The sequence below is a fragment of the Poecilia mexicana genome, unplaced genomic scaffold (genome assembly GCF_051168715.1).
Source record: "Poecilia mexicana isolate PSO_F unplaced genomic scaffold, ASM5116871v1 scaffold_4, whole genome shotgun sequence".
In the NCBI taxonomy this organism is placed as follows: domain Eukaryota; kingdom Metazoa; phylum Chordata; class Actinopteri; order Cyprinodontiformes; family Poeciliidae; genus Poecilia; species Poecilia mexicana.
The window spans coordinates 1,688,731-1,701,151 of record NW_028263373.1 but is presented as its reverse complement, the minus strand read 5'-3'; the positions used below and the strand labels follow the sequence as shown (position 1 = coordinate 1,701,151).

At 39.5% G+C, this 12,421-nt stretch overlaps 1 long non-coding RNA gene across 1 annotated transcript in view; it reads right to left on the bottom strand.

Moving 5' to 3' along the window:
* Positions 1-443: 443 nt before the first annotated feature.
* LOC148159863 (uncharacterized) overlaps positions 444-12,421 on the bottom strand; it is a 13,988-nt gene continuing 2,010 nt past the window's right edge. Inside the window, exons 1-5 of the long non-coding RNA XR_015762619.1 lie at positions 9,912-12,421; positions 6,239-6,308; positions 5,753-5,824; positions 1,301-2,379; positions 444-666 (exon numbers count right to left, since the gene is read on the bottom strand). The exon at positions 9,912-12,421 is cut by the window's right edge and continues 2,010 nt beyond it. This is a non-coding gene — a long non-coding RNA (uncharacterized LOC148159863). The remainder of the gene's footprint in view (positions 667-1,300; positions 2,380-5,752; positions 5,825-6,238; positions 6,309-9,911) is intronic.

Genomic DNA, 12,421 nt, shown 5'->3' with positions numbered 1-12,421 from the left:
GTCGTTTACCTGAGGAGGTGAGAAACAGTCCTGGACCGCAGGGAGGCCTCAGAGGTCATGACCTCCCAGAACTCCCAGTATGCTGACCGCGCAGCCAGCAATCAGCTGTCTGCGTTTCACACACACACACACACACACACACACACACACACACACACGCACACACACACACACACACACACACACACATACGGGTTTATATGTATTAGCAGGACAATTTTTTCAAACCAGTTTTTTGCAACATTAAACGGACACCCCTTTCCACTTATGCTAGAAAGACGTAGTAAGTTGTCAAAAATCTTGTTTGAGCTACACAACATAGATCTCACTTAAAAATTTAGATACACACATCAGAACTCAAAATATGAGAACCTGATGCAATGCTGTATTAAAAGGACAAAAGATAATGAGGTGCTTGGCTCCACCCATGACACCAACAGTAATTATCAGGGCCAATTTTATTTATCAGGACCACAGCATACACATACAAAAAACATACAATTTATGTGCATTAAGAAGTCCAAACATGGAAATATGGACTATAACTGGTCCATATTTCTGTGCAGTGCATCTGTCATCCCATGAGATGTCTGAATCATCTAGGGAATCAGGAACATACTCCTCTTCTGATGATGTCACCTCACTTGAACTTTGTTCTGGACAGACCTGTTGATTAAAAACATATTTTGTATACATTGAAAGCATTTCAGCAAGAATATTTCGGTAACACTTTATTTGAAGGGGGGTGAATAAGACTGTCATGACACTGTCATAAACATGACAACACATGTCATGAACATGAATAAGCCTTCATGAATATTTATGACTGTTGTCATAAAGCGTCATTCGGTAAATTATGACACTTTTAATACAAAGTTGACATTATTCAAAATGTCTTTGTTATGACAACTTGACATTAACTAAGAAATCATTACTGTTTAAACTTACCTTTAATAACATGAAGATACCTAATTTTTAAAGTGTAATCAGTAATTCTTTGATAACAAATTTATATCAGTATATGAATACTGAATGATTGTTTCTAAAAAAAAATTAAAATAAACAATGTCTACCTAATGTATGAACCTGTCAAGTTGAGTATTACACAGGATCCATGTGTCTGTGTGCATCTAAATTTAACTTTCATTCTTTTCTACCTCTAATTTCAAAACTCAGTCTTCCACATTTCTACATCTTACATGATAAGTATTATACAAGACCTGTGTGTTTGAAGAGTACTTCATATTATTTTAGTGACTTTATATAAGAATCTAAGTTGGTTGTTGGAGAGCAAAATTACCTCAGGAGGGTTGGTTGAACAGGATCCGCATACATCCATGTCACCAACCTGACACAGTTCATCTTTGGAAATTTGAAATGTAAAGAACACTCAATAAATGTGAGTTTGTTGAAAATGTAGAAAACAGTCCTCCCTATTTCTGCACCTTACATTTTGAGTATTACACAGGACCTGTGTGTATGTGCGTTTCTAAGTGTAATTTTCTATCTTTTCTACTAGTAATGTCAAAACTCAGTTTTCCAAATTTCTGCAACTTACATGATGAGCATTACAAAAGACCTGTGTGTATGTGCCCTCCTAAATGTGACTTTCATTCTTCTTTACTTGTAATTTCAATACTCAGTCCTCCCTATTCCTGCACCTTACATTTTGAGTATTACACAGGACTTGTGTGTATGTGCGCTTCTAAAAGTAATTTTCATTCTTTTCTACCTGTAATTTCAAAACTCAGTTTTTGAAATTTCTGCAACATACCTGATGAGCATTACACAAGACCTTTTTGTATGCATGCTTCTCAATGTACCTTTCATTCTTCTGTACTAGTAATTTCAAAACTCAGTCCTCCTTATTCCTGCACCTTACATTTTGAGTATTACACAGGACTTGTGTGTATGTGCGCTTCTAAAAGTAATTTTCATTCTTTTCTACCTGTAATTTCAAAACTCAGTTTTTGAAATTTCTGCAACATACCTGATGAGCATTACACAAGACCTTTTTGTATGCATGCTTCTCAATGTACCTTTCATTCTTCTGTACTAGTAATTTCAAAACTCAGTCCTCCTTATTCCTGCACCTTACATTTTGAGTATTACACAGGACCTGTGTGTATGTGCGCTTCTAAATGTAGCTTTCATTCTTTTATATGTGTAATTTCAAACCTCAGTTCCCCCCTTTTATGCAGCTTACATATCAAGTGTTACACAAGACTTGTGTGTTTGAACAGTACTTAATATCATATCAAAAACTCTATTTTAGAAAATAAGTTGGTCGTTGGAGACCAAAATTACCTCATGAGGGTTGGTTGAACAGGATCTGCATGAATTCACGTCACCAACCTGACACGGTTCATCTTTGGAAATCTGAAATGTAAAGAACACTTACTGAATATGAGTTTGTTCCCAATTTAGAAAACAGTCCTCCCTATTCCTGCCCATTACATTTTGAGTATTACACAGGACCTGTGTGTATGAGCGCTTCTTTATGCAACTTTCATTCTTCTGTACTTGTAATTTCAAAACGTAGTCCTCCTTATTCCTTCCCCTTACATTTTGAGTATTACACAGGACCTGTGTGTATGAGCGCTTCTAAATGTAACTTTCATTCTTTTGTACATGTAATTTCAAAACTCAGTCCTCCCTTTTTATGTGGCTTACATATCAAGTATTACACAAGACCTGTGTGTTTGAACCGTACTTAACAGTCATCCCCAACCACAGGACCGCGGAGTAGTACGAGTCTGTGGACTCTGTGGCCCGAAACCTGGGAGTAGTGATGGACTCTGACCTGAACCTTCAGAGCCACATTAAGACAGTCACAAAGTCGGCCTTCTATCACCTGAAGAACATCTCCAGGATTAGAGGACTAATGTCTCAGCACGATCTAGAGAAACTCATCCATGCGTTTATCTTTAGCCGCATTGATTACTGCAACAGCGTCTTCACAGGTCTGACTAATAAATCAATCAAACAGCTGCAGCTGATCCAGAATGCTGCTGCTCGTGTTCTCACTAAAACCAAGAAGATAGAGCACATAACACCAGTTTTAAAGGCCCTACACTGGCTCCCTGTAGCTCAGAGGATAGACTTTAAAATACTGTTGCTAGTTTATAAATCACTGAATGGTTTAGCACCACAATACATTAAAGATCTGTTATTGCTGTACCAACCGTCTAGACCCCTCAGATCTTCTGGTTCTGATCTGCTCTGCATCCCCAGAACCAGAACCAAACGAGGAGAAGCAGCATTCAGTTTCTATGCACCACGGATTTGGAACAAACTTCCAGAAAACTGTAAAACAGCTGAAACACTGGGTGCCTTTAAATCTCAGCTTAAAACCCACCTGTTTAGAGTTGCTTATGGCAATTAATGCTTTCAACGTATTTGATGTTTTTAATCTTTTTAATGATTTCATCCTTTCTTTTTATTTTTCTTTCTCACTGTTTCCTTGTCAAACGATGTTTTGAAAATCATGTAAAGCACTTTGAAATGCCTTGCTGCTGAAATGTGCTATACAAATAAAATTTGATTGATTGATTGATTGACCAATTGGTACTGGGTCGCACAAGAAAAATATTTACATGTTACGTATTGTCTGAGTCTGGAGGATCCATTATTTTGAAAACCCTTTAACTGGATTCTCTCGGTTACGTCTTGTGCGGCAACATTGAGCCCACAATGAGTAAGAAAGCGATGTCTTTGGAAAGTTTCTTTGGAAAAGCGGAGAAAGACCACAGACAGGAGAGTGGATTTATCCTGAACCTGTAGGTGACTCCCATGTTCCAAGCCCACTCTGCATAATATGCACTGGCTTACTAATGAGGCAATGAAGCTTCAAACTGCTTTGCCATTACACACCAAGCACCCTCTGCATTGGGTGTCATCGTTTCCCAGGTGGGATCATCTCATTGCAGAGAAACAAGCTCAGGACTCCCATTAATTTATAGTTGTGAGTTAAAATTTTCATGAAAATAAATGTTCGTTTTTGTGGCATATTCAAATCTTATTTTGAAGGGATGTGTGAACGTTGCCAGAGCGACCAGAGTCTGAGAGCATTATGGCAGTTATCGAGACGAGAGACATAGAGCTTGTAAGTCTTAAGTCTGGTTCACACGGCATGATTTTAGGATTCAGACGATTTTCCAAACTTCTGTGACCACAGAGCTGATAAAAGTACAACAGGTTCGTGTGTCCAGCCACATAACAGGAGCAAATCTTGCCATGTGAGCAGGCTTTAGTACAAAATAATGTCACGTTAATTTAATGGATAGCTGAAAAGTTACCGGGTTTATCAACTGTGGTAGCAATTTTGCTCCAACTCCACTCCTCATCATTTCTATGGATATTCTTTGTACGAAATGCTGAATAAACATTCATGCCATTTCCACATATCTTCGATGTCCACCGGACTCATTTGTGCATGTCTGCTCAGCTCTTTGGGATTCCCCTCCATGAGCTACGTCACCGCGCTTTCTGATTGGCTACCTGTCAAGTTCAACAGGTTGAGTTCTAGCTCCCAATCAAGTAAAAACCCTACAAGTTGCTAGAATATGCCTGATTTTAGATCAGAGCAGTCCCAATGTTCCAACGACTGGATGCGATCATGCCACAGATGGCAGGATGAACAGTTACAATTATCGTGAGCAACGTTCTAAGATTGCTGTAAGGGGAAATTAAGGGTAAAAAAAGAACCCGAGCCTCAGAAAAATTGCCAAGTCTTGACCGGTCCGCGGTGATAAAAAGGTTGGGGACCACTGGTACTCAATATAATTTCAAAGACTTTATCTTAGAAAATAAGTTGGTCGTTGGAGACCAAAATTACCTCTGGAGGGTTGGTTGAAATCTGAAATGTAAAGAACACTCACTAAATGTGAGTTTGTTCCCAATGTAGAAAGCAGTCCTCCCTATTCCTGCAGCTTACATATTGAGTATTACACAGGACCTGTGTGTATGCGTGCTTCTCAATGTAACTTTCATTCTTCTGTACTTGTAATTTCAAAACTCAGTCCTCCCTATTCCTGCACATTACATTTTGAGTATTACACAGGACCTGTGTGTATGCATGCTTTTCAATGTAACTTTCATTCTGCTGTACTTGTAATTTCAAAACTCAGTCCTCCCTATTCCTGCACCTTACATTTTGAGTATTACACAGGACCTGTGTGTATGCGTGCTTCTCAATGTAACTTTCATTCTTCTGTACTTGTAATTTCAAAACTCAGTCCTCCTTATTCCTGCACCTTACATTTTGAGTATTACACAGAACCTGTGTGTATGCGTGCTTCTCAATGTAACTTTCATTCTTCTGTACTTGTAATTTCAAAACTCAGTCCTCCTTATTCCTGCACCTTACATTTTGAGTATTACACAGGACCTGTGTGTATGTGCGCTTCTCAATGTAACTTTCAGTCTTCTATACTTGTAATTTCAAAAGCCAGTCCTCCACTTTTATGCAGCCAACATATGTAGGATTATACAACACATGTGTGTTTGAACAGTACTTCATATCATTTCAATTACTTTATTTTAGAGAAAAAGTTGGTCGTTGGAGACCAAAATGTGCACTTCTAAATGTAATTTTCATTCTTCTATACTTGTAATTTGAAAACTCAGTCCTCCCTTTTTATGCAACCAACAAATCTAGTACTACACAACACCTATGTGTTTGTACTCTACGTAATGTCATTTCAATTACTTTAATTTAGAGAATAAGTTGGTCATTGGAGACCAAAATTACCTCAGGAGGGTTGGTTGAACAGAATCCACATGCATCCATGTCACCAGCCTGACACAGTTCATCTTTGGAAATCTGAAATGAAGGGATGTACACTGAATGAGTCCATACTTCACTCACTAAATGTTTGTTCCCAATATAGAAAACAGTCCTCCCTATTCCTGCACCTTACATTTTGAGTATTACACAGAACCTGTGTGTATGCGTGCTTCTCAATGTAACTTTCATTCTTCTGTACTTGTAATTTCAAAACTCAGTCCTCCTTATTCCTGCACCTTACATTTTGAGTATTACACAGGACCTGTGTGTATGTGCGCTTCTAAATGTAATTTTCATTCTTCTATACTTGTAATTTCAAAACGCAGTCCTCCCTTTTTATGCAGCTAACATATCTAATATTACACAACACATGTGTGTTTGAACAATACTTAATATCATTTCAATTACTTTATTTTAGAGAGTAAGTTGGTCATTGGAGACCAAAATTACCTCTGGAGGGTTGGTTGAACAGGATCCGCATGCGTCCACATCACCAACCTGACAGTTCATCTTTGGAAATCTGAAATGAAGGGATGTACACTGAATGAGTCCATACTTCTCAATAGAAAAATGAAGTCCACCTACTGTATGTGCTTGTCCACTTCTTGTTTTCAACTATAATGAAACCCTGTACTACAACTTGACATATCCTTCAAATATGTCTTCAGTGCTACTTGAATGATTTTTGATAGTATTTTCACACTTATAAGCACCTTTCTTCTCCATGGCCAGTCAAAATCACCATAATTATAAGTGATTTCTTCCCCTGGACCAATATATTTGAGTGCAAATAAACAGATGAGGTCTTCCATCCACTCTTTTAACTTTCATTTTGCTGTTTGGGTTCATCTGATCATTTACCAGCCTCCCCAATCATCCATCCTCTCTGGCAACATCAACACTAAAATATTAAGTATGAAAATAAGAATAATTATACCATGCAAGGGAAAGGATTTTGCATATTTGGTGTTTGCATGTCAGAAGGATATTCCTCTACCAACTAAAACTACTTTTACTGATGAAGCTGAAAATGTTTACATCACTGTATTTAGATGTAAAATAAAAACACAACAACCTTGAAACAGTCGCATACCAAAGCTTTTGTCCATTGAAGTTGAAATCAAACATAAGAACCTCGAGTGTATCATGGTAAACTTTCAGTCGGTTTTCTTGTTCCTTTCTACTTATGACTTCTCTGTACTCAATAAGGAAATCTGCTTTTTGAACACACCCCAACCTGTAGGTACACATAATAAGTAGGATAAACTTTAAACAATGCAGATATATCAAATAGTAGCAATTGAAATTAACATTTTTCAAAATCAGTTAATTGATCTAATTGGATGTCTTTCTGTGGTTACTTAAACATTTTTTGTCAACTGAATGCAACTCATTATTTTGTACTTGTAATTTCAAAACTCAGTCCTCCATATATTTGTTGAGGACAGTTACAAGTACCTGGGAATACCACAAGCAAATGGCAACCTCGATGAGGTCACAAGGAAAGGAGCCACAGTCAAATACCTCCAATGAATAAGGCAAGTCCTGAGAAGCCAGCTCAATGGCAAGAACAAGATCCATGCAATAAACACCTATGCCTTACCAGTAATCAGATACCCTGCTGGAATAATTAGCTGGCCAATGGAAGAGATAAAGGCCACGGATATTAAGACTTGGAAGCTACTAACCATGCATGGAGGGTTCCACCCCAAATCAAGCACCCTGAGACTGTACACAAGCCGTAAGGAAGGAGGCAGAGGACTAGCAAGTGTGAGAGCCACTGTCCAGGATGAAACATCCAAGATCCATAAATACATCAAGGACAAAGCCTCAACAGACGATGTGCTCAGCGAATGTCTCAGGCAATGGGGAACAGAGGACGAGGTGCTAGAGGTACCATCATGGGAGGACAAGCCCCTACATGGGATGTACTACCGACAAATAACTGAAGTGGCTGATATCAGGAAATCCTACCAATGGCTGGAAAAAGCTGGACTCAAGGACAGCACAGAGGCCCTCATCCTGGCTGCCCAGGAACAGGCCCTAAACACCAGAGCAATAGAGGCTCAGATCTACCACACCAGACAAGACCCAAGGTGTAGGTTGTGCAAGGAGGCCCCTGAGACAGTCCAGGACATAACAGCAGGGTGCAAGATGCTGGCAGGGAAAGCATACATGTAACGACATAACCAAGTGGCGAGCATAGTGTACAGAAACATCTGTGCAGAATATGGACTGGAAGCCCCAAGATCGAAGTGGGGAACACCCCCAAAGGTGGTGGAGAATGACCGAGCTAAGATCTTGCGGGACTTCCAGAACCAGATAGACAAGATGGTAATGGAGAACCAACCGGACATTGTGGTGGTGGATAAAGAACAGAGGAAAGTTGTTGTGGTGGATGTAGCAATACCAAGTGACTACAACATCAGGAAAAAGGAGCATGAGAAACTGGAGAAATACCAGGGCCTCAGAGAGGAACTGGAAAAGACCTGGAAGGTGAAGACCACAGTGGTGCCTGTGGTCATCGGGGCCCTCGGGGCAGTCACCCCCAAACTGGAGCAGTGGGTAAAACAGATCCCAGGAACAACATCAGACAGCTCAGTCCAGAAATGTCCAGTTCTAGGCACAGCCAAGATACTGCGCAGAACCCTCAAGCTCCCAGGTCTCTGGTAGAGGACCCAAGCTCAGAGGATGAAAGAGACCACCCACGGACGATGAGAAGGATATATATATATATATATATCCATGTTTTCATGGATATATGGATATATATATGGATATATGTGCCTTACCAGTAATCAGATACCCTGCCGGAATAATTAGCTGGCCAATGGAAGAGATGAAGGCCACAGATGTTAAGACTTGGAAGCTACTAACCATGCATGGAGGGTTCCACCCCAAATCCAGCACCCTGAGACTGTACACAAGCCGTAAGGAAGGAGGCAGAGGACTAGTGAGTGTGAGAACCACTGTCCAGGATGAAACATCCAAGATCCATAAATACATCAGGGAAAAAGCCTCAACGGACGATGTGCTCAGCGAATGTCTCAGGCAATGGGGAACAGAGGACGAGGTGCTGGAGGAACCATCATGGGAGGACAGGCCCCTACATGGGATGTACCACCGACAAATAACTGAAGTGGCTGATATCAGGAAATCCTACCAATGGCTGGAAAAAGCTGGACTCAAGGACAGCACAGAGGCCCTCATCCTGGCTGCCCAGGAACAGGCCCTAAACACCAGGGCAATAGAGGCTCAGATCTACCACACCAGACAAGACCCAAGGTGTAGGTTGTGCAAGGAGGCCTCTGAGACAGTCCAGCACATAACAGCAGGGTGCAAGATGCTGGCAGGGAAAGCATACATGGAACGACATAACCAAGTGGCGGGCATAGTGTACAGAAACATCTGTTCAGACTGGAAGCCCCGAGATCGAAGTGTGGAACACCCCCAAAGGTGGTGGAGAATGACCGAGCTAAGATCCTGTGGGACTTCCAGATCCAGACAGACAAGATGGTAATGGCGAACCAACCGGACATTGTAGCGGTGGATAAAGAACAGAGGAAAGCCGTTGTGGTGGATGTAGCAATACCAAGTGACTACAACATCAGGAAAAAGGAGCATGAGAAACTGGAGAAATACCAGGGCCTCAGAGAGGAACTGGAAAAGACCTGGAAGGTGAAGACCACAGTGGTGCCAGTGGTCATCGGGGCCCTCGGGGCAGTCACCCCCAAACTGGAGCAGTGGCTAAAACAGATCCCAGGAACAACATCAGACATCTCAGTCCAGAAATGTGCAGTTCTAGGCACAGCCAAGATACTGCGCAGAACCCTCAAGCTCCCAGGCCTCTGGTAGAGGACCCAAGCTCAGAGGATGAAAGAGAGGGTGAGAAGGGAATTTTTTTTTTTAAATTTTATATACATACGCTTCTATTGTATTTTGAGCAGTTGCTTGTCTCCTTCGGAATAAGAAAGATGTTCTGATTATAATGATCATCGATCATGATCTATGCTAATAATGTGCAGTATAAAAATAGTTTAAAAGTGAAAAAGTAAAACAAAAGAAAAAAAAATGATCATTTAATAAACTCTGGAATCCTGTGCATAATATAGTCACAACTCACCTTTAAATGAATTGAGGTATTTTACATCAAATCCTTCATCTTCACCTAAGGAGCAATAACTGGAATCATGTTTGCTCTCTGAGACCTTGTTGTTGACATCTCCTGCAAAGATCAGAGAATACAACATGATACTGTACACCAGGGGTGTCAAACTCCAGGCCTCGAGGGCCAGGGTACTGCAACTTTTAGATGTTTATCTGGTCTAAAACACCTTAAGTATATGACTGAATTAGCTTCTCAGTGCAATCAAGTTGATGACCACCCCATTTTATCCAGCCATGTGGCATCAGAAACACATCTAAAAGTTGCTGGACACCAGCCCTTAAGACCTTGAGTTTGACACCCCTGCTGTACACAATATGATTTGATGTTATTGTATGTGAAAATGTACTGAAGTACACAGTACTACATAATTGACTTTCTATTGACAGATTCTCAAAATCTTCAAATATTAAAACATTATCTTAATACTAATGATTATTACCTAGGATCATTTGTGCCTGTGAAATAATATCACTCACTGATATACAGAAAATGACCAAATACAGTTTTATCTAATTCTGGAGTGAGCCACCTTCCCTTTAAACTCTGGTACACTGACTAACATGGTTGGTAATTACTAGCTAAAATGCTGCAAATCAAATGCTTTGGTGTATCCAAGCATCAAGTAACCTACAACATTCAGCAAAATTACAAAACTATATGTACTTAAATGTCTTAAGAGATTCTGTATGAGTCTTACCTCTTTCTCCACGCAAAACAAATGAAACAAGTTCAATTAATACTAATGGCTTGCACCTGGACTTGACGGATTGTACCACGTTGACAGAGGAGGAGGGGTACAACAAAAGGATTATTCCATTTTGTTTCTGAAGCACACAAGGTCTGATTTTTTTCAGGAACAAGAAAATTTTGAGTAATATTTTGTAACTTTCATTCAATATTTCAAAGTTAAATAGTTTATCATACATTTTTCTTTAATTAAGAGGCAACAGTTAGATGGTATCTCCCACCAGCAATGTTGTCACTTCCTTTAATCATTTCTGTTCAATCAATTAATCATGTTTATTTGTATAGCACATTTCAGCAGCAGGGCAGTTCAAAACACTTTATATCATAAAAACAAAAACTGTTGTCTAATGGCAGACACAACACCTGCAGAAAAAGATTGGCTGATGTACCTGCCAATAGACAATTTAGACTACCTAGACAATCTGCATGTATGCAGAGTAGAGACATTGAGATAACGACAAAATATCAATCTTTAAATTTTTGTCTTAACAGTAACATAAATAATCATGATATTTTTGGCACTTTAAATATTTTTTAAATAAACGATTTTTATTTTTATATTTCTAATTCTGTATTACTCCATGACTGGTTATCCCTTCTTTCAAATTCAAAAATACTTCATTGATCCTTGGTCTTCACAGTATATTAGCAGTTCCCAAAGGTGTGCTTCTCTGTATCAAGAGGTCTGATCTATCTCCAGGTATTTGTTTGAGCCAGTCTTCCAGTTTAGGGGTCATTACCCCAAGGGTTTCAGTGACCACAAGCACTACTGTTGCTTTCACCTTCCACATTTTTTGTAATCTCCTAAGACCCAAACTCTCACATGGAGTGCATTATTAATTCATCTATGGGCTGATTGGGACCTAATGATTCCAAAAACAAAGAATTATTGTTTTACATGATATGTGGACAACATTTTTCTCAGAAAAATACTTATTCATTTTAAATCACCATGTTTAGCACCATGGTAAATATATGCAGTTGCTAACTTTTGTAAACTTACACAACAAAAGAAACACTGAACATCTTGAGTCTAACCTGTAATGTGTTATAATCTTCCACCACCACCAAGTCATAAAATAATGGCCTAACATGTGGACACCAGACCCCATCTAGAGCAAAATTTAGTATTGTGGACTAGACAGCCCAAAATAAGTCAACCACTCAAGTTCTAGGAGGATGATGGAGTTTTTTTAGCCTTTGGTATTTCTCTAGTTTTTTTCTGTACCTTCTGTTCATTCAGGATAGCTACATCATAACAACTGCTTTGCTCTGCTGCTCAATGATCACCATGTTCAGTTGGTTTGCTTTTCCCATTTTGTCTTCCTGTATATGGAAGGCCCACAGGATCTTAGCTTGTTCGTTTTCTACCACTTTGTGTGGCATTTCCCATTTTAACGAGGTGTGTTCAAGGTTATATTCCCTTCAGATGTTTCTTCACACTATACTGGGTACTTGGTTGTGGCGGTTGTGGTTCTGTCATTGGACTTGCCTTACTATTTGTACAGTGGCTTTCTAAAGTATCCATAGCCCTTGAACTTGAATTTCCAGTTTTGTCACAACTGGAAATATATTTTCACAGAATTTTATGGGAAAGACAAACACAAAGTGGTATATACTTGTGAAGTAGAAACAAAACTAAACATGATTCATAACAGTTTTTACAAATAAAAGCTAAAAAGTGCGGTGTGCAAAAGTGTTCAGCCCCCTTTCCCTGA